This window comes from Haliotis rufescens, unplaced genomic scaffold (genome assembly GCF_023055435.1).
Source record: "Haliotis rufescens isolate VD_foot unplaced genomic scaffold, xgHalRufe1.0.p SCAF_14, whole genome shotgun sequence".
Lineage (NCBI taxonomy): Eukaryota > Metazoa > Mollusca > Gastropoda > Lepetellida > Haliotidae > Haliotis > Haliotis rufescens.
Genome location: NW_025963824.1, coordinates 21,775,636 through 21,799,875, shown reverse-complemented (window position 1 = coordinate 21,799,875; position 24,240 = coordinate 21,775,636). Strand labels below are relative to the sequence as shown.

At 38.3% G+C, this 24,240-nt stretch overlaps 1 long non-coding RNA gene across 1 annotated transcript in view; it reads right to left on the bottom strand.

Moving 5' to 3' along the window:
* Positions 1 to 22,632, bottom strand: part of LOC124115119 — a 47,566-nt gene extending 24,934 nt beyond the window's left edge. Inside the window, exon 1 of the long non-coding RNA XR_006857943.2 lies at positions 22,492 to 22,632. This is a non-coding gene — a long non-coding RNA (uncharacterized LOC124115119). The remainder of the gene's footprint in view (positions 1 to 22,491) is intronic.
* Between the last annotated feature and the right edge of the window lie 1,608 nt (positions 22,633 to 24,240).

Below are 24,240 nucleotides of genomic sequence, written 5' to 3'. Positions count from 1 at the left end.
CTAATTTTTATTTTTGTTTTCATTTTATGAATTATTAGTAATAATTAAATAAGTGGAGTAAGATTGAACACAGTTTTAATAGGCTAGCGCTTTTACGAGTCTACTGAACCGCAAAAGAAACGCGAGATTGTAAAATATAAATTTTATATGGTAAAATGCGGTAAAATATATGTCAAGACTGTAGGTGTGAATATTCCGTGACGTCCTGATGCGTTTGTGAGACAAACATTCCATCGAACGGTACAACGATGCCTGATATTAGTCGCCACAACGCAGCCTTGTCCAAGGCCGTGGGTGACAGTTACCATGCTTTGCCGTGGACACCAACATGCCAACATGTGTAACTCATGGAGGCTCTGGGTATAAAAATCAACTTGAACTGCCTTTCTGGCACTCGCAATTTTGATGCGGCAGGTATGCCTCGATTATCCACACAACAGAGAGAACAATCGATCGGTCGATTACAAGCTGGACAACGGTTCTAGGTTGTGGCCAACACTTTCAATGTTCACGCCAGCACAATCCAACGTCTGCAGCAGCGCTACAACATCACAAACAATACTGCAGACCGCGCCCGACGTGGACGCCCCCGAGTGACCACGCCCAGGCAGGATCAGTTCATCCACCGCCAACACCTACGGGATCGCTTCAGACCAGCCAGTGTGACAGCTCGAAACACCATTGGCACTAGAGGGCGACCGATCAGTGACGATACGGTACGACGTCGGCTGACTACCAACAACCTGTAATTGCTGTCGGCCCGCTCGAGTGCCCATCCTCACCGCAAGGCACCGCCAGGCACGGCTGCAATGGGCTACACAACACCGACATTGGCGGCATCAACAATGGAGGACAATTGTCTTCTCTGACGAGAGCCGGTATTGTGGATCCACGTCTGATGGGCGAGTGAGGGTGTGGCGAAGAAGGGGTGAACGCTATACGGACCATTGTGTCGTGGAAAGAGACCCGTGGGGTGGTCAGAGCATCATGGTTTGGGGTGCTATAGGCCTGAACCAGAGAACTGGCCCTCATGTGTTTCACAATATTGGCGCTGGCATGGGGAATGGCATCCCAGCGCAACGCTACATTGACCAGATCCTGAGACCTTACATCGTTCCCTACTTCGCACGTCACCAGAACCACGTGTTCCAGCCGGACAACGCGCGTCCCCACACGGCCAGGCTCACCAGGAACTTCCTGCACCAGCACAACATCCAAACCATGCCATGGCCGGCTATGAGCCCGGATTTAAACCCGATCGAGCACCTGTGGGATGAAATACAGAGACGGCTGAACCAGGTGGTACCAACACCAAGAACTCGTGCTGATCTGGAGGCAGCTTTCTTTAGGGTGTGGGCACAGGTGCCTATGGCCTTCGTGAACCGCCTGCTACACTCCATGTACCGTAGGTGTATGGCTGTGTTGAACACCCAGGGAGGGCATACAAGGTACTGACATTTCCCACCCCACCATTTCCATGTGTGTGATCGGCCCAAAGCAAGAACTTGCAAGAACGTTCCATGGACTGTGGCCAATGTGCATGCAAAACATGAACTGTCTCAGACTTGATAATCATAATTGACCTCTCTGTCGCTTTCTGAATAAACCATATTTTACAGTCACACAGTACTCGCGTTTCTTTTACCGTTCAGTATATATATATATATATATATATATATATATATATATATACAATAGGGAAGCAATTTCGTTTTGGAGTAATTATATATATATAATAGAGAAAATATATATATATATGGTAGTTGTTCAGAGAAATAATAAGTGAAACTGAAACTGAAATGAGATTGGTCTCTATTACGGAGCTCAAACAAAGCTCCCCGGCCGGCGCCCGTGTCAGCCTAGTGTCACGTGTCATGCTGTACACATCGCACATTAAACGCGTGAGTATTGACGCCCCTCGTGTTATCACATGGTGTCAGAAGTCAAGTAGGTGCCGTTTTAGACATTATACAGCAAATCATGGCCAAGTTTAATTCTCTTGAGATTTTTGACATCGCAAAGCAGAGCGAGTGGCCGGCATTGCGACAGAGATGCATGTGGTATCGTTCCGCCACCAAGACAAGGAATCTGATCTTGTCCAACTGAATTCCCTAATGTATGCCATGGGTACGGAAGCAGTACATGTCTTTAACCCTTTCACTTTTGGAGAAGGCGAGGAAAGCAAGTTTGAGTTGTGTTGAAAAAGTACGGTTGACATATCATGCCAAAACGAAATGTAATTCATGAGCGGGAGCCGTTTATACGATTGTACTTGGGCCTTTATACTGAAATACACTTCTTCTACTACTTTAAATTGGATCAGGCAATACACATGGCCAAAGAAATAAAACTGATCAAATCAAAAGTTAAACATCAAAACATTGCTTATGAGCACTGTTTCAAGTACATGGAGATCTATTACGCCCAGTTGCCTTCTGTACACGCACCATCAAGGCCTCGGAAGTAAGGTTTGCATAGAGTGAAAAAGAGTGTCTTGCATAGAGTGAACAAGAGTGTCTTGCATAGAGTGAACAAGAGTGTCTTGCATAGAGTGAACAAGAGTGTCTTGCATAGAGTGAACAAGAGTGTCTTGCATAGAGTGAACAAGAGTGTCTTGCAGGTGTCTGGGCACCCAGCCTGCCCACTTCCGACTCGGATCTTTTAATTGCATTACCGTGCTTTTCGGTCTGCGCATCTGTTTGATTACGTGTCCACCACTCACGCCAGTAATTAGAAACAACATAGAAGACGCCTTCGGTTGCCAATAATCGTGTGGAATATAGGTCTAGTTCCCTTCCTTGCCGAACTAGGCTGGAATTCCGAAGTTTCATTTTGGCTGGTCTAACGGGTCTTTGCATAGCTCAATCAAAAGCGGGTAACGAAATCGACATCCGGTTCGTAAACAACATGGTGACTGCCGTGCAGATTTCGATCGATTGCAGATTTTCCAAAGCACGTGTACCGTCGATAGATAAGATGAGATGAGAGGTGGAATCTGATTGGTCAATTGGAGGGACATAGAAGTAATAGCCACTGGAGGCGATACGATCCAGCAACGAAATCTCAGCCTAGTTCTGCAAACTAGTCCCATTATGTAAATTGTGCATTTGTATTGATGAATTTTGAACATATGTATTTCTTTATTTCGGTACTCAGACCGATAGTACGTTACCAAAATGATAATGTAACAGTGATATATTTACTAAAGTGCAATAGGTTTCCTTTGTAACATTGCATAATAAATAAACATGACCAGAAACTGCAGTGTATCGTGATGTACTCTAGCTATCCACTTAAACGATTTTGCGTTTGCATCATAGTCTTTTATCAAATAATTATAGAAAATATTAAAAAACTTTGTGGGTCCGTTAAAATTCAAAAAATTATGCCAGAAGCAAATCATCCGTTTAAACACTTTATTTATGAGGGGTTCCCTTCCAAGTTCCCCATAAACCATAAAATTAGGTGTTGAATTCCTGAGACCAGTTACTATTTAAAAAAAATTCAATTGCATTTTCTCTATTATTTCTAAATTTTCAAAACCCCATATTTCGGAGCAGTAGAGAAATATTGGCACTACCATCACATCAAACGCCTCCAATAAACAGTCTAATGGTAGGATAACATTTCGTGCTCTTTTTATTAGGCAGTACTTGTACATTGCTTTTGTCACGTTTGCTCTTTAGTGATTTCATATAAAACACAAGTTTTTTTATTTCTGTGAAGATTTATACCTAAATATGAATAATTATCAACAAACTCCAGTATCTTTCCCCCAAAATGATACATTGATTTGGTTGATTTGGCTTGACCCCTCCAAAGATTATTATTTTTGTTTTTGAGATATTTACATTGAACTACCATTGTAAGCAATATTGATTAAAGGAATCTAATGATTTTTGTAATCCAGATAGGGTATCACTAAATATGACTGTATCGTCTGCGTAGAGTAATACTAAAATATGTAACCACACTGTGATGTCATTTCCTGATATACAATCAAATGAGATCCCTTGGCATCCTTGTTTTGTAAGTTACGATTCAAGATCATTTAAAATTTTGAAAACAGTAGTTGTGATAGATTTTCGCCCTGTCTAACACCTGACTGACAAGGGAAGTACTCCGATTCTGCGTTATTTGATTGTACCATTGATTTAATATGACTATACATATTTTTAACTAAAGTTAGAAATCGGCCCTCAATTCCACTGTTTTGCATTTTAGACCACAATCCTACTCTCCAGCCAGTATCAAATGCTTTTGTTAAATCTCTGCACGCACAATAAAGTGTTTTTTTTATAATAGTTTCAAAATATGCATCAACAAATGGATAACGAACATATTATCAGCAGTTTGAAATTGTTTCCTAAATCCCGACTGTGCTGGAGTTAGGATATTATTGGCACCTAGAAATTTTGTCAGTCATTCGTTTAGTAAACTGGTGAATAGTTTTCGGAAACAGCTTAATATCGTAATAGGTCCATACGAGTTAGGATCAGATGGATCGCCTTTATTTTTGAAGATAGGTATTATAATTCCTGAGAGCCACGTTTCAGGGATTACACCGCATGAGAGTACAAGATTGAAAAATTCCGAATATAGTTGGGCAAGTACTCAAATTCTATCTATTATATGATCATTCGCGACAAAATCTAGCTCGGAAGCCTTATTTCTTTGAAATTTCTTTGCAGCCTTTATAATTTCTTCAGTCGTTATGTCATCGTTTAAGATTTTACAATCAAACACCAGTGTTGCAGTTGCACATCTTACTAATTCAGAGTCATCAATTTTGTTTTCATTTAAGTTTTATAAAAATTATAGAAGGAATTTATATTAGGAGTTTTCGGATTTGTTTCCTTCTTACATCCTGTTATATTAGGATCTGCCAAAATTATTTAGGCGAGTGGTGAAGGTTAGGTCAAAAAGTCTTATTTAAATTTAAATTGTCTATATATTTAAGTATATTCTTATCCATAAATTTCTTGTAAGCCTTTGCTTCTTGGTGATATGCCAATTCATTAAATAATGTTTTTGATTTTTTTAAGACGCCGTTTTGCTTTATTAACTTTCTTACCGGAACCATCGTCTGCATTCTATTCCGAACCAAGGTTTACCTTAGTAGTATAGGTAATGGTGATTCTGGCTCACTTCCACTGGAGCCGGATTTATATACCTATACCAACACTACAGGTGGAATTTTTTATGCAAAAATGATGATGCGATTCAACGATAGCCATTAGATTAAGTTCAATTGGCTCTATCTCACTACCACCTGGAGTCAATCAATGCTACCATTAGTACAAAAATGATGATGAGATACTCAACATTTTTACTTAGTTCATCGTTCATTTTACAAGTAGACCAGACTATATACTCTTCTTGGTAATTGATGACCGTATTTGGTTGGTTTGACATCACTGATATAATATATACCTTGTGGTAATTCTCTCCATTTGATAATTTTGTCCCTGAACATAAATGTTTCAATAGCTTTTTCGATTTCTTCCTTTGTTGGTTTGTAATTCTCCATTATTATATACTTACGTAAGCATTTGTTTAAATGTGATCTAATGATAGTAAGCAATCTATTTTTAATCTCCAACCAGTTCTTTGGTTTTGGCACGGAATAATTGACGCGCTTGTTGTCTCCCCTGTTCTGTAAACTTTTTTTTCTCGTCTTCGCTAATACCACTGGTCTTACAAGATTTTGATCGAATCTCCTGCTTCATTGCGTTGTATTTGGCGAGTTCTGACAAAACTAAACGAAACTCCTCCTCGGATATCTTACAATCAGCCATTGCTGTTGAAATATGATCCTCAATGCTGTTCAACTTTGCTTCGGCGAGTATTCGAATATTATCGTGTTTTGATGCTTTCTTTTGCAACCTATGAGAAATGAATTTTATCATTATTCCTGCAAGTCCTGAGACTCCAGCCGCTATTTCCATGCCAAGTACGATAGGCGCGGCGATTATAGTTGATAATAAACCGACACCGGCTACACCGAGTCCCATGCCAGCTGTTACAAGCACGGTGTCAACTCCGTCCAGAGCATTCACGGCTCTGCGATACTTTTTATACAATCCAAGTCTAAACTCCCTCTCTTTTTCTATTTGATGTTTTATGTTGCTTATTTGATGTAATCGAAATCCATCAACAGTATCCATCTTTTCAAATGCCTCATCGAGCACCGGATATAAACTCATAGTGTATATTACGGTCATATAATAGTCTTTAACTGATCTTGCTTAAATGTTTTGAGAGTATACATCAACCTTATCAAATGAATATTATACAGCAAGAATATCTTAGTAAGAGAAATGCTGTCACTTTTAATAATTTGGACCCCCTCAAGGGTCGCAACGGGTGAAGCTCCAATATGAATAATACTGCAACGTTGACGTTGGTGTTTCTTGAGCCATTTAATCGATAGTCCTGGTAATATTTCGAAGGCATTTTCCGGTGCATCTCCGAACAAAACTTCAATAATAAGCGTAGAAATATTAGGTATTGCACTCAAGTTAACTTTAATATCATTGAATTCTGTAACCAAATTTAAACTAACATTTTTTACTGCGGGACGACTATATAACATATGACCTGGGTTTTCTAGCAGGGGGGTGACTAACACACTTTTTCGTTTTGATGGGATATAGGCCGCGAGTACGATCCCACTATTTATTATCTTAGTTAAATTATGTGCCTTGTATTATCTTGTAAGTGTAAAGCGTATAACTTACCATCGGTACCGGGTCTACCGAATCCTTCTGTGTCTCTGAGATCTGAAAGCGCAATTGTATTACATTGTCTGAGTGTTCCAGGGCCTGATGAATCAACCATTATTTATAATATGGAGTGTTACACTTAAGTATCCTTTATGTACAGGTTGGTGTTTTACATCTAATACAGAAATTTTGAGATCTGAAATAATACCACGCTTTAATTTTTTATATTGTAATGATGAGAAAGAGTCCGTTCTACCGCTATTGTATTTTTCATCTTTCACTGGAACAGCTCTGAGCAGAGTTGAAGGACTTTCTAGTTGAATATTATCCGTCCTACTGATTTGATCAAGATGGATGCAGAACTCTTTATAGGGAAATAAATTGGGTAATTTATCTCCATCAAATGGATATGGTGACTTGAAGAATGTTATATCTCCGATTGCAAATCCAAGTGTAATTGCTAAGTTCTAGTTAAGCTTTACATCCTTTTCTCCAGCGCTTAAAATCAGTATCCCATTCGACTCATTTTGTGTGAGACTAATTCCATTAGGCTTAAAAATTTCATCATTGAGTGAGCATACGCTGTAATACCCATCAGGTATAATAATGTATTTGTCAATACCATTGCCATCTAATATATGTATCTTATTGTTATTTCTCACAGCATTTATATTGGTCCACCGTGGGTAATACGTTACATCGCATAGAGCGACTTCAAGTTGACCATCCGAGTTATCGATAGTATGAAGCAGTATAATAGACTGACCATTTGTTATTCCCGGGAGTGTGACATACATATTAAATATACAATGGTACTATATCATAACTTCAATATGAAATCAAGATACATTACTAATCAGTCGATTATAGTTACTGCCTCTAGTGCGTATTTGTCAGGAATTTAATATTGCTAAGAGTAAAGATTGGCGTATTAAAGGAATTAACCATGGTCTGGGTGTTCCATCAGCGAAAAAAAACTGTTAAAGAAGAAAGCGATGATTTAGTTAAAAAATCTCATAAACTATTTCGATCCATTTAAGTTGTTACAGAAAAACAATCTTTTTGTAAGATTGCATAATCTTAATCATGGCTGGGAACTTTCGAGTAATGATTGGAGAGGTTTTTCTTATGAGTTTTAAGGGTGGTTTGGCTTATATTGTTACAAAATTTGTACAACTGAACGATATCGCAAACGCTTGGAATGAATTTCTTAATGATAAAACAGAAAATAATTTTACTAACCCAGGAGTTGTAAGAGTTAATGAATCAATAAGAACTTATGTATGGGCAATTCTCGGTGCACAATCGCAAACACCAACGTCCATTATTGGTTCTGGGATGGCGCTCGATGCACAAAAACAGTTTATCGCAAACGTTGAGGATGCTATTAATTCACCAGTTGACATACCATCTTCTATAAAGTGTTTTCAAGATGTATTACAGTACGCTCAATCCAAAGTAGACTACGTTTTTGCGCCGGGACTATACATGTCTCCGAGTAATATGGAACTTAAGATCGGTCAAGTGATAGGTTATAATAATAAAATTGTTATTGCTACCGATCAACAAAAATCAGATATAAATTCAGATATTAACACTGAACTAATAACGCAAACAAACACAGGTGAAACGGGAATAGTCAAGCCACAGATATCTGCTCAACCATCTACTAACGCACAACCACAAGTGCCACCACATATTGCGGTTAAAAATCAACAACATATCGATGAAAAAACAGCACTTGTAGTAGGTGGAGTCACGGCCGGTTTACTCATGATTTGGTTAGCGGATACGTACAACAGCCCTGCAATTGCTACGATCAGTGCCCACAAGTTTTGACTAAGCCAAGTTGTGGTCTTAGCTAATAAATTCAAGAGCCATGAAACTATACTCCCTATTGTACCGGGAAGTGCAGACGCAGCTTTGCCAGCGAGCTTTCCCAGTGCTGAACCTAATGCTTTTAAATGCTTTTTTATCCACTCTTTTATACCATCCCTATCAGTAGGCGGTGATCCGCTACCTCCTGTACCACCGATTAACGAGAGAGTCAAAGTCGATATAATAAATCGCATTGCGGTTAAAATACTGGCAATGGTTATTCCTTGTTCTCTGAACAATGTTTTAATTTTATCGGCCAGTGTAGTATCATCGTTGAGTACTTGATCGATAGTTTCTCGAATTCGACTGATTTGTGAACGAAGTGCCTTTCTATTACTTGAAGCAGCTTCGAGGCGGGCCGATCTTTCGTCTTCTAAGTTACGTAATCTTTCTGCAACGCAACGTCTACTGAATTCATCGCCTGCCTGTTCAAGTTTTGTTTTCTCATAAGCTATATGCTTCTCGATTTCGGATATCTTGGCTATATTATTGATTAGTTCTCCCCACATTGTTTGCATTGCCTTGTCAAGACCTCGTAATTCCCTAATACTGAACTCCAAGGACGTGGAATTATCGTAGTAGGTATCTAAGATTTCTCCGAGTCTGTCCGAGGCCACCTTCAAGCTTTCTTCCAAATTATCTATGTTACCGAGTTCAGTACGCACAGTCCTAAGAACCTTAGTAGTCTTCGCGGAAAGTTTTGCTCCTCGTGAGTGGTCTGGAAAACCTAATTCATCACTAACAGTGCTGATGCCTTGTTTAGCAGCTATCGTAGGCAAGGCTAGGGGCTTATGAGTACGAGATTTCATAAGATCAATATCAGGTTTGCCACGCAGTCGCAATATTCCTTTACTATCTAATTCAAACTTTAAATAGTCATGACCAATTGGGGTTTCTTTAAAGATATCGTAATTATCATTAACGGTTGATTGTAAAAGTTCATCGTTAAGATTCATGCCACCAAAGCTGGTTTAATCAGTACCCTCTTCGATTGTACTAGTATCAGTTATGTTATCTAGATTAAAATCATCCATTTTTATATTAAACATAAGGTTACATAATTTCAATATAACAATGTCTTTGCAATACGGACGCAAGTTAAACCCACAACGTAGACTTTGAGATCCATTAGGGGTCAAAGCAATTCGTCAGTCTGTAACTATAACTAATAACCCGAGTACCATTGACCAGAATCAAAGTCTGGTTCGCTTTCCTAATCTCGTCGCACACGATGTGTTAGTTCCGGGAACTGTCCAACTAGCATTTACGATTAATTTGACTTCTGCCCACGTTAACAGGGAGCCTGTTCAGAACATAGGTCATGCTATCGTTAAGAAAATCGCGATTAAAATTAGTGGTAATGAGGTTTTGAGTATCAATGATAGCGATGTATACTATTGTTACATGGATCTCTGGAGAACGGACAAAGAGCGGGAAAACTAACAATACCAATGTATTTGTAATCGGAACACATTGAGACTGCGTGTAGATGCTTCTAGTGGTGATAGTACCGTCGTAAAAGATCAGGCCGTTGCCGACGCATTAGGTAACCGCTTCTATACTCCCCTAGACTTTGAATTCCTAGATTCCCACATGCCCTTTTATCGAGCATCCCTAGGCGATAGGTTAAAATACGAACTCACTTTTAATGACTACAGTAGAGTAATCAAAGTCACTGGGGATGAAACGGCTAGCTATTCCATTGACAATATCTCGCTGGAGTATGATATGATAACAGATCCTGAATTAGCCAGACAAATTCGTAACCAGTATACAGGTAGTTTAGCCATTTTGTACGATCTCATGCTTCGACATCGAAAAATCACAAGGGTAAAAAAAGATACGACGTGGAATATCAATCTAAACGTCCCCACGAGATCGTTGAAGGGTATTTTGATGTTGTTCGAGGACCCCTCCAATGCATTTAAAAGAAATACCGAGAAGTTCTACAATCCCAAGATTACTAAAGTAGAATTGACTATCGAGGGCGTTCCTAATCAACTATATAGTCAAGGAATGCTAGCGTATCAACAATGGGATGAGATTAAAAAACTTCCTTCTATAAAACGAAGCCCAGAAGTTAACGCGGTCGTGAAAGATCTGTCTCTCAGGGGTGTATCGATGGGTGAATACCTCACCACGAAGTACGCGCTATGGCTCGACATGCAAACAACGGACGATGACCAATTACACGGCAGTGGGAGGAGAATAGAAAATGCTAGCGAGGGTGTCACTATACAGATAACCAAGCTCCAGGAATTAGCTGGTAAATTAAACATATATTTGTACGTGATTATGGATGCGCAACTTAATATACAGAATGGACGATTCGTGCAAGCAATCTATTGATAATCTTTTACCTAAAGAACCGAACTGCTATCATATGCGGGCAAACGGGTTGTGGAAAAACAGCCTTTATTCTAGATATTTTACATAGTCATTATCGGGACATTTTCGACCATATTATTATTCTGTGCCCGACTATAAGCGTTAATAAAACATACCTATCGAGAGATTGGGTAATGAATGACGACGGGGTACACAGAGTCGATCCAGGCGATCATTTACAAGACTGTTTACGAATATGTCATGAAAAATACAAAGGAGAATCAACCCTTTTCATAATAGACGATTGCAGTGCGAGTAAAGAACTCACCAAAAAGAAAGATATGCTTTCGTATTTAGCATTCTCCGGTCGGCATACTCAGCATAGCGTTTGGGTACTTACTCAAAAATACAACTCTGTCCTGAAAGATCTCAGAGAGCAGATCAAATGGGTAGCTCTGTTTCATTGCAAAGACTGAGATTCATTCGAGGAATGTCTACGCGAAAATGATGTTATTTATACCAAGCTCGAACGAGATAAAGTCAGAAAACTGTTACCAGCAACTAAGCATTGTAAACTCGTATTAAAAACCGATCAACCAGCTGCTTATGCAATTGCTTAGTAAAATATGGCAAAATTATAGCAAAATGTGGCAAAATTATAGCAAAATGTTGCAAAATTATAGCGAATATGGCAAAAAGGTTGCAAAATGTGGCAAAATTATAGCAAATATAGCAAATATAGCAAATATAGCGAAAATACGATAAATTGAACATTAGCGGTTAATATGGCATAATGTGGTTTGAAATTCTCATTCTTTCGCAACAGTTTATTATTACAGAATGTATTGGATATGTCATATTATATTATGTTAGACTTAAATATCTCCTTAGGTATTACATTATGGAATGCGACGAACTCATCGAAACAAATGCTCAAAGAATCTGATCAACATGCAGAAGTAGTTACAGATAAATCTTCAGATAAACATAGAGAAAGTCTCGCGACTTTGGTAGCCGGTGGAAAATGTTCTCAATATTTTGGGGAAAATTATACCATCGAAAAAATTGATAACATGACCGACGAAGAAATTAAAAAACTGTATGCGCGTTACGAGTCTAGGCTGGGAGCTACCATGACTAAAACGATAGGGTCGGCTATATTACAACTATACACAGTCGTAGCTAGTACGTTTCTCCCTATCCCGGCAGAACATCGCATTTATTTATGCGAATCTCTCAAGAAAGACCCATTCATCGAACACGCTATGAGCTCAGTGAGCTGTGAGTTTTATCATAGATACGGAATGTTCTTAGCTCTACTCACCACCGCTTTAATAAAGGCTAGGTATTGTCAATTTAAACATACATGCCCACTTAATAATAATGGAGACTCAACAGGTGACACCACAACAGATTGCGAACGAGGAAATAACCCCGATTGCAAAAGAGATAGTGAATGAGGAAATACCACAACCACAAAAACAAGCCAGAGTTACTAAGAACCCCCCAAAAATAGCTGCAGGAAGAATGGGCGGACTCGCTCGCAAAGTGAAACTAATGAATAATTCAAATATTGATCCGATTAAAACTTGGGCACTAGTAGGAGTTGTTGCTATAGCAGCTGTATGGTTGTTTTATAAGACGGGAGAAGAGAAAACGTCACCCCCGATGTCACAACAACAAGTTCAATTAGAGGTTAGCCCTCATATAATGCTATAAGAAGCATGACTACTCCAGTTACAGACGGTAAAATGTTAGTAAATGCAACGTATCATTCAGCGGTGGTCAGCGACTTGGCCATTGGCTATGCCCCTATAGCTAAAATGATTACTAAAGCCACACCACCCAAGCTAGATTTTAATGGTTATGATATCGGTATGATGATTCTTCATATAGGATTAGCAATGGCAACAAAAGATATGCTCATCAAACAAGGGCTTATCCCGGAAGACATAATGAAGTAATTAAACATTTGAATATTTTATATTATTGAACAATTGAATATGTTATATTATTGATCATGGTATCAATTGCGATGATGGTCGGTGGAGCTGTTGTTAATACTCTAGCTTCTTCGGGGAGTATTTTTTTATTTTCTAGTATGAGAGGTTCTGAGCAGAAAAAACATAATAAAGCATCAGAACAACTCGAAGCAGCCCAGTCACAATGGACCTGGTGCAGAATAGAGAGATTAGATTGTATTCATGAAGAACTGCGTAGACAGGGACATTCAATTCAAATGTTTAAGGATGTTGAATCTACCATGCACGAATTTGTGTTCTGTATGTGGGATTGGGGTTAAAGGTAGTTACTGTTTATGTAAGAGTCACGGCGCTGACAAGAAACGGTTTCAAGTTATTTATGAGAGGAAAAAGGCTTACCGAAATGAGATAAATAGATTGGGTAGAATTCAAACCAATTAGACATTAGTTCACATGTATTTATATATCACAATGACTTATGTTGTCAGAGAGCTGAAAGCTTTAGCAAAACAACGTGGTCTATGTGGATATTCTCGAATGAGAAAAGCTGAATTGATTGATTTACTTGGTTTGGAATACAACAAACCCCAGACAGTTACAGAACTCAAAGCTCAAGCAAAAAACAGTGGGCTGAGAGGTTATTCTCGAATGAGAAGAGCTGAATTGATCGCTTTACTAGATAATGATCAACAAGATGATGTTGATAATGTTGATAATAATCAACAAGGTGATGTTGATAAAAAACAACAAGAATTAAAATTTGTACCCACATCCGCTGGCATTGGTAAATATCTAAGAGGTTGGAAGATGGATATTAATTCCAACATGGATGTTAATGATGTTAAGCCCATAATATCGAGCAAAATTAACGAGGAGTTAGATGATTTACATAGTATAAAATACCAGCTGACGATTAAAATGTCATTGAGTAAAAGTAACACAGACGATAGGACTGAATAAACCGAACCATATTTCCGGAGCAATCAAGAAGTTATAACCGAATCTGATACTATAAACGCATCATTAGATACATCAATTCAGAGGATACAGGAAACTTTAGAACGCTGGACTAATAGATGTTCGGGATGGGGTGTAGATAAAATCGACAGTTTATATTTAGATATAGCAAATTATATGCCCTTCAAAGGTGGATCTTATATAGATTTACCACCGTATTATAAAAAGAGAAAAGCCATAATTAATGTAAAAAATAAATCTGATGACTGTTTAAGAATGATGATAAGATCTGCTTTGTTCCCCATAGACAAAAATCCGGATAGACCTTCTAGCTATCCTCAAAACGATGGACTCAACTTCGATGGTATAGACGAACCTACACCAATATCACAAATTGATAAGGAGGAAAAACAAAATAATTTAGCTATAAATGTTTTCGGACATTCTTCTAAAAAAATTGTTGTACACAGGATAAGCTCCGCTCCGGAACATATTCCCAGAATCAATTCATTTCTGATCGAAAAAGATGGAAAATATCATTATACATGGATAAAGAGTTTAAGCAGACTATTATGCTATCAAACAAAACATGCAGGAAAGAAATATTTCTGTGAAAGATGCCTACATGGCTACAGCAGACAAGATCTATTAGAAGCGCATAAAGAAAACTGTAGAGGTGTTGGACAGACTGCTATCAGGATCGATATGCCTAAAGAGGGAAAAAATATATTAAAATTTGAACATTCTTGTAATCAAATGCCAGTACCGTACGTAATTTACGCTGACTTCGAAGCACTTATCAAACCTATAGAAAATACGGAACACAATACTGTTAGTAGTTTTACATACAAAACTCAAGAACATATTCCTTGTGGGTTTGGATATATAGTTGTAAGGTATGATGGGAAAACAAACCCGCCCATGATTTACAGAGGTCCCGATGCAGCAGGAAAGTTCCTAGAATATCTACAAAATGAAGAGAGAATAATCAGGGAAAATGTATCGCGTAAGAAACCAGTATGGATGACGAGCGATGATTGGAGGTCCTATAAGAGGTCAACTAGTTGTCATGTTTGTAATGGTAATTCCGTAAGAGATCATTGCCACGTCACGGGTAATTATCGGGGAGCCGCGCATAACGAGTGTAACTTGAAACTAAAAATGAATTCTCAAACAATACCCATCCCCGTTGTGTTTCATAACCTTAGAGGATACGATTCTCATCTCATTATGCAAGCTATCTCAAAGACCGACGGCGGTTTAACGTGCATTCCTAATAATATGGAAAATTATATATCATTCTCGTTGACTAAAACTATACATTATAGGGACAAGGATGGGAAATCCAGAATAAAGCAAAGTAATGGGCTTAGATTCATAGACTCTACAGTTTCTGTTATCTTCCCTGGACAATTTAGCTAATGCGAACAATCCCGATGACTTTGCAATAACAAATAAATATACCGATAGGTTAACGCGTAGTTTTTGTTGTTGAGAAAAGGTGTATATCCTTACGAATATATCGATGATTAGTCTAGATTCGATGAAACTAAATTACCACCCCTTGAATCATTCTATAGTAACTTAACAGAATCTAAAATAACAGATGCCGATTATGAACACGCTCTGACGGTGTGGGATAAATAAGGTTGTAAGAATTTAGGCGATTATCACGATCTGTACTTAAAAACTGATGTACTGTTACTCACCGATATATTCGAGATATTTAGAAAGACATGTTTAAAACAATACTATTCCAGTCCCGGACTATCATGGGATGCATTGTTGAAGAAGACCGGCGTAGAACTAAAATTACTCACCCATATGATATGCACTTGTTTATTGAGAAAGGATTAAGAGGTGATATGTTGATGGCAGCGAAAAGGTATTCTAAGGCTAATAATAAATTAGTGGAAGGATATGATCCGAGTAAACCTGACACACACATATTATATCTCGTCGCCAACAAATTGTATGGATGGGCTATGAGTCAACCTTTACCCACGGGTGGTTTTGAGTGGGTCGATAATATCAAAGTGGATGATATCCCCTCAGATTCCGATAAAGGGTACATACTAGAAGTTGACTTGGAATATCCAAATTCGTTACATAAAGACGATAACAGTTATCCGCTAGCTCCAGAAAGATTAATGGTGAATAAAGGTTGGATGTCGGAATATCAACGCTCCTTGATGGGTAATACAAGGTTAGCTAACGTAGAAAAACTCGTACCAAATCTGATGGATAAGACAAAATATATAGTTCACTACAGAAATCTCCAGTTATATCTATCGTTAGGTATGAAACTAAAGAAAATACACAGAGTTCTAAAGTTTGATCAAAGCCCTTGGATGGAGCCCTATATAAGGTTGAACACAGATTTAAGAAAGATAGCTACCAGCGATTTCGAAAAGAATCTGTATAAGCTCATGAATAACTCAGTATTTGGTAAAACGATGGAGAGTCTAAGGAAGCGTGTTGATGTTAATTTAGTCAGATCTAATGAGGAAGAAAGACTCAGGAAACTTATAGCCAGTCCGGCTTTTAACAGAAGCAAGATATTTGATAACCACTTAGCCACGTTGCATATGCAGAAGAGTAATATGAAATTCAACAGACCGGTGTACGTCAGTATGAGTATTCTTGACTTGTCAAAACACTTAATGTGTGACTTTTATTACAACGAACTTAAGAAGCAATACGGCGATAGATGTAAGGTGTTATATACCGACACAGATTCTTTGTTGATGGAAATACAAACCGAAGATGTGTATAAAGATATGGCAGAAAAAATAGATATGTATGAGACGAGCGATTACCCAAAAGATAATCCACTGCACAGCGTAGTAAATAAAAAGGTGTTAGGTAAGATGAAGAATGAATGTGCTGGGACCCCTATAGCGGAGTATGTAGGATTTAGACCTACGATGTATTCTATAAAGAAGTCCGATAATGGAGAGATAAGAAAAGCTAAGGGTGTTAAGAAGTATGTGGTAAAAAAGCATATCATACACGAACAGTATAAAGAATCATTATTCAATGGTAGAACGTTCAAACAAGAGATGAACTCTTTAAGAAGTTACAATCATAGGATATATGGATTAAGGACGAACAAGACATCATTATCCCCCTTAGATACAAAGAGATGGATTGATAAGGATGGTGTAACTACCTGCGCTTATGGTTATTTAGGGCGGTAATACTGTACCGTCGGGAACTATGAACAACTCTTCTCGTACAAATGCCCTGCCCGGTCAATCTCTAAGATAATAAAGAATATGCTCTCCTTCTTTCATAACAAATCAACTAATATTATATATCTTAAGAGACCAAATCGGATCGGTTGCGCGACGTAGGCCTCCTTCGAGTTCACCGGGCTGATATAAATATCTTACGCTTACTCTATCCGCAAGTTTTTGTTCTTTGCCTCTCCTCGGTGCTGAAGACTCGGAAGTCACATATTTCATTTTAATTGCATCGGATGGTTTCTTCCCTATTAATCTCGTTACTTCATTATTCAGCACTGATACAACAGCTGATAATCGTGTCACCCATTCGGTTGATCTCAATCGTTCCGATTTCATTTCGATCCCATATTGATAGCCAAACAAACATTCCGCTAATGTCCGGTTAAATCTTTCGACCATAGCTTGAATACGGTGGGCCTCTTTTTCGCCATGCCTGATTTCGACATCGTGCTTTGTTAACAGTTTAGTTATTGATCCCATAAACTCGCGACCAGGATCTACTTGAAATAGCTTAGGCCATTTTAGTGGTCAACGTTTATATATACGACTCAGTGCATTAGCTACTTCTGTTGAATCTTTCGAGGTTAATGGCTCAGCCTCTTTGTATTGACTAGCCACATCCACTACGGTTAAAGCGTATTTATACGTTTTGCGTCTTACCTTATCATGGGGAATAAACAAGAGGTCAGCCTGATGAACTTCATTCTTAGTAAAAATATCAAACATCTTCCTCGGTATAAAACGCGGTGCTGGTAGGTATATTTGCCACATCGCTTGTTTCTTTAACCAATCCTTGGCCACATCTTTAGATACCTTAGCCGCAGTGGCTAATTTTTTTATTGCTCCTTTACCTTTCCAATATCCTCGTGGGCTATAGTAAATTTTAATCATTATTAATTAATATTGATGTTTCTTTTAATATGACTCATGATTATCGTTGAATATCATAGAAGCATTGATTGACTCCAGGTGGTAGTGAGCTAGAGCCAATTTAACTTAATCTCATGACTATCGTTGAATCGCATCATCATTTTTGCATAAAAAATTCCACCTGTAGTGGTGGTATAGGTATATAAATCCGGCTCCAGTGGAAGTGAGCCAGAATCACCATTACCTATACTACTACCTTTTTCGCGTTGTCTGTATTTAACACTGTTTTCTCTGACTCCGAATGTTGATCATGCAGTGTTAACAAGCACGTGCGCGATTTCATTTGCGAGTCTGTTTACACTCGACGGGTCGCCGTGACCTGTCCGTGCTTCGTGCACAGTCTTCATCAGTTTATTTATCTGTTCAACATTTATATGCTTTATGTATATATCAGATTTATCAAGTTTGTAATGTTTAGGTTTGTTAGCGGTATTTGTATAGATGCGCGGTAGGCCTTTACATGGATTACTTACAGGATTGACTATAGGTGAGTGGGCAGTGCACGTCTGTGTAGAGGGGTGAGTAGTCAATTATATCAAAATCAGAAAAGAGCGGAAGGCACATATGAGATACAATAACATAGTCGATAACACTTTTATCTTTACATGTTGTTTTACATGTCATTTGATCATTTCCTAGCCTGCCATTACCAATAAACAGATTTAAATTTTTACAGATTTCAATAGGTTTAAAGCCAAAGTTATTTATTCTTGTTTTGTTCTGTGTTGCTCTCACGCGTGGCAACCCAAGTTCATCGAGCACAGATTCAGGGTTAAGTTCTGATCTAATTTAATCCATTACCAAATTAAATTCTTCAATTATGTATTCATCAAGAATTTCGTATTCGCATAGATTATTTGTCCTGGCATTAAAGTCCCCAGTTAAGTGACATACTCACTTTTTTGACATAATATTAATTATTGATTGCTCAATTTCATAAAACATATCGTTTGCGATATACTTTGATCCTTCGGGTGGGATATAAACAGTCCCCAAGTACAGATCCTGATCAAACTAAATAGTTTTTTTACATACTTTAGTCCAAAGAATGTAATCGCATTCTTCTCCAGCTACGGATATATAATCTCCATATTTACTTTTATATGCTACATCTATACCTCTTGATTGCTTTACAGTACCCAACCTATTCTGAAGAAAAAGAGTATACCCGGGTATATTTAACTCATCCAAACTGTTTGTTTTCGTTTCTTGAAATCCAATTATATCTCTTTAAGCGATTAGGTAAAGAAATTCCTTATTTTCTAAGTATGTCTGAGGCCACATACATTTAGACTTAAGAAATTAAGACTATTATTTTGGTAATGATCAGTACAGTCACCATGATGATGATGATCATCATCATCATCATCATCATCATCATCGTTGTCGTCGTCGTCATCATCGCAATATTCATCAACAACAACATCATCTGCAACAGCATTGGCAGCATTATCACAATTACTAGCAAATTCAGAACCATGATTTACGGCATTTATATTATCAAGTACAGATTTGTTTTTCAATAATTTACATGAAATCTTTGCTTTATGGACTGTGTTAAAAATAACTGGGGTACAGTAAAAATATTTTCCCTATCTGAGGAAACATGGTTATTCAAAATATTCCATTGTATCATAAACATTGTGAACACCATCTGTGTTTTCATTTGCCTTGCTTAGTACATTGACATCAAAGTCTTTCTGAGGATTATTTGTTGACAGAGTGTGATCTATGGTATTCAGAATACCAGAAACATTGTGGGCATGATTTGTGTTTTCTGTTGAATTCACTATTACATCTACATCAGAACAATTGTCAAGATTACATACAGCATGAGCACAATTAATCAGTACATTTGAAACGTTCACGTTATCAAGTACTTGGTCGAGAACATTAGTGTTTACAGTTGTTTGACTTAAGATATTTACCTCAGAATGTGATTAGTTATTTGGGACATCTGTTATTTTATCAGCTGTGATACAAGTGTGATTATCCAAAGCTACTGCAACAAGCATACCGTGACATATTTTATCAGCATATTTGTGTGCAATTGATTGGGTTAAAACAACAAAATCGCTATCATCATCATCATCATCATCATCAACATTGACATAAATATCACAATTACAAGTAAACTCTGAGTCATGACCTGCAGCATTTACATTATTAGGAACAAATGTGTTTGCCATTGGTTTACATGAAACACTTTCTTCATGAACTCTGTTAAAAGTAACTGGGGTACAGGTGGGATAGTTCAGGACATCTGTGACATTAATGTTATTAGGTACATCTGTGTTTGTGTATGTTTGAGTGAAAATATTTACATCAGTATAAGTGTTTACCTTTTCTGAGGAAACATGGTTATTCAAAATATTCACAGAGTCCATTGTATCATAAACATTGTAAACACCATCTGTGTTTTCATTTGCCTTGCTTAGTACATTAACATCAAAGTCTTTCTGAGGATTATTTGTTGACAAAGTGTACCAGATACATTGTGGGCATGATATGTTTTATGTTGAATTCACTATAACATCTACATCAGGGTTATATTGAATATGTCTTTCAAAATATTTGTTGAGCTTTTATATGGTAGATATATCATTGTTAATACCCTCTGCGTGAACCTCTTTGTTGATACCTGGTTCATTTTGACCATTTAGTTCGGCATCTGTTATTTTATCATCTGTGATAGAATCATTAAAATCAGATCTTAGTTCTCGCTACCGCTAAACAAAGATCTGAGGACATCCCGTTACGGGTCACGTCAGACCGACCTTGCGCGAACTTTGACCGACCAATGGAATGACCAATCAGAAAGCAGCTTTCTCGTGCTTTACGGCACTATTTTCTAATTGGCTACAACGCTTCGAAACATATTTTGACAAATTCTCGATTAAAAATTTGAAACCTGAACAAAAGAAAATTCTGAAATCGCTAATAGATGGTCTAGATAGTATGGATTCAGTCGTTTAACCTGTAACTATCGTTCGGAATACCCCGTGTTAAAGTTTTCGAGGATGCATGATTAGAAATCACATTCCGACTGTCACTTTCATGATACGTAAGCGACGCTGTGATTGGTCGATTGAAAGGTCGTTCTGACGTGACCCCAACTGGGATGTCCTCAGAACTTTGTTTAGCGGTAGCAACTTGTCAAACAACTTGTGAGCAAGAATTGTATGATGCGTTTTGAAATCTTGGTAGGGAGGGCATGTTGGATTGTGAAATGTAGACACCAAGGACTGACGCTGCAGGAGTATAACTGGACACCAAGGACTGACGCTGCAGGAGTATAACTGGACACAAAGGGGACAGTTGACAATTGGAAAGTTGAAGTCATCCCTCTTGTCATACAGTCTTGTGGAGAGTGTTTTGATAGTTTTAATCTTTAACAATATAAAAACATTTGTCAAACTGACGTCCCGTGGAGTTATTGATTACTTTTCACTGACACTGATACAGACTGCCCAACAGAGCCGACGGAACCCACGGGACCGACACCTTTAATAGTTGATAGTATAGCAAACATCATTCATATGGCTGTGTTCATGAAATGACTTTATGATATATAAACGGTGACAATGTTAAATACAACAAATAACTTCGTTAGATAAATGTGCCCAAACCACGCATATGTATTATCAACGTTTGGCTTCACTCTAATATAAAACTCGTCCATTCTCGTTTATACTGGATTCAAAAGCTCCAGACAAATCCATTTGTCACTAATCGTGATTAACATAGATGTGATTGCATCTCAGTCTTCGGGGTTTTAGGACATGTGTTGAGGATGGGGACGGAAGTGATCAGAGGGGTGCTTTGAGGACACAATGTGAAGTGATGAAAGTCCTCATTGGTAACATGTATGTAAAATTTGGGGATAGGATATTTAGGCAGAGTTAGGCACGCCCATGAGCACTGATTGTGCAGCAGCTCCAGCCTTGGGGGTCTACATTTCACAACTTGTTTGGTACATTCGAGCAGGCTCTTTCTAGGAAGATTTTAAAGAGCGTCATACCACACTTGCTCAAATCATGTTCGATCAGGGTCACATTCAAAGCCTAAGTAAAGCTTTCAAAACGTGTAAAGGTAGACATGTGGAGGGCATTTCCAATTGTGATGCATCAGTGCCAAAAATAATGTCCGATGCAATTCCCTAAGTTACATTAAAGGTTCCCGTCTTTTTCAGATGAACAATTAACTTTCCTTTGCATGTGTTTGTGATGGGTGTCACAATTGGAGCAGTATGCGTTCATCTTTTCGCAAACACCAAGCAACAGCATGACAAACGAAATATTTACAAACTATTTGACAGTGAATCATAAACACATGCTAATGGATTTCTTCTGAATATGGAAAGGGTTTCGTCGCGGGTTTTTTTAAAATTAAAAACCCTATCTTCTTTCTCGGTAGTTTTCACCTTTGAAATACACTGCCTACCTTTTCTGTAGACTTCCTGGTATCACCTCGAGTATCCAGCCCCAACCTACCTGTGACTATGAGAAGGAAACTTCATGGAGCAGTTGAAGCATTCCACTGTTCTCGGCTACCTTACGTTTACTGAGCAATAAGCGAGTTAAAGGTGACGTCGTGCACTTCCGCAATAGACTGCCACTGAGCAGTGAACCACAGGTCAATTCAGCAAAACACGGTGGAGCTGGCAACTAAACAATGTATCGTCAGAGCTGCGATAACACGTAACCTTCAGACATGCTCCTTAAGAACATAGGGGGGGATTAAATCCAGGAATCCGGGTGCAGGCAATCTTGCATAGACTTGCTGAGATATTTTAACCTCCGATATTGAAGTGCACTATCGTGCAATATCACCACAGGGGGCACCAGACATGAGCTTCACACTTTGTACCCATGTGGGGAATCGAACTTAGAACTGACGAGAACTGATATCCGCAAATTATGCATTAGTATTTCTCCGTTAACATTAAATTTTATAACATATCAATACTAAAAATAAATGGGGATATATCTTTAATGAACAAATTGCCACAGTATATACCTTTCAAAATACGTCTGCTGCTGGATGTACTTGCTCATCTTGATCTTAAACATTCATTCCGATATTAATCCTGAAGATCCGGGGTAGAATAGGTCTTCAGCAACCCATTCTTGTTGCAAAAGACCACTGCGTTTGTCGTAAGAGGCGACTAACGGGATCGGACGGTCAGGTTCGCTGACTTGGTTGATGCAGGTCATCGTATCCCAATTGCGTAGATCGACACTTATGATGTCAATTACTTGATTGTCTGGTCCAAACTCGATTATTTATATAGCTGGAATATTGCTGAGTGCGGCATTAAACAAACAAACAAACAAACAAATCATTCAGATATATTAGAATGATAATATGTATACGATAATATATTATAACATACTCGAGACATATTTTATGAGTAACAAAGCCGATATGTCACACCCTGTTGAAGTGATTAGGAACACGACTTGGAATCCATTTGAATACACGACATACATCTCCTTAAGAAAATATACAAGCAATAACTAAAATCGAGGAGAGTGGTTTATTGTGTTTCTCCCAAAACAACTACACACCATGCCAACATCACTACACTTAGTTAAACAACACAGGCAAACTACCCACTGATGTAGTGGACGTAGTCAAGGAGCAGGGGTTAGATGGAGAGGAAGATGCTGAGAAGGATGTCCTCATGTTAACTAGAAGTTGGTTTGTTCAAACATGTATATTCATATAGCCACACCAACTATATATGAAATCGTTGAGTGCATCTTTGAAAAAGAATACAAGCACACACGTATTTCAAATAAGAGGTGGTGTTGAAGGACGGTGTTGAGTGATGGTGTTGAGTGCTGGTGTTGAGTGTTGGTTGGTGTTCAGTGATGGATTTGAGTGATGGTGTTGAGTGCTGGTTGGTGTTAAGGGGTGGTGTTGAGTGGTGGTGTCGAGGGGTGGTGTTGAGTAATGGTGTTGAGTGGTGGTTGGTGTTGAGTGGTGGAGTTGAGTGATGATGTTGAGGGGTTGTGTTGAGTGATGGTGTTGAGTGTTGGTTGGTGTTCAGTGATGGATTTGAGTGATGGTGTTGAGTGCTGGTTGGTTTTAAGTGGTGGTGTTGAGGGGTGGTGTTGAGGGGTGGTGTTGAATGATGGTGTTGAGTGGTGGTTGGTGTTGAGTGGTGAAGTTGAGTGATGATGTTGA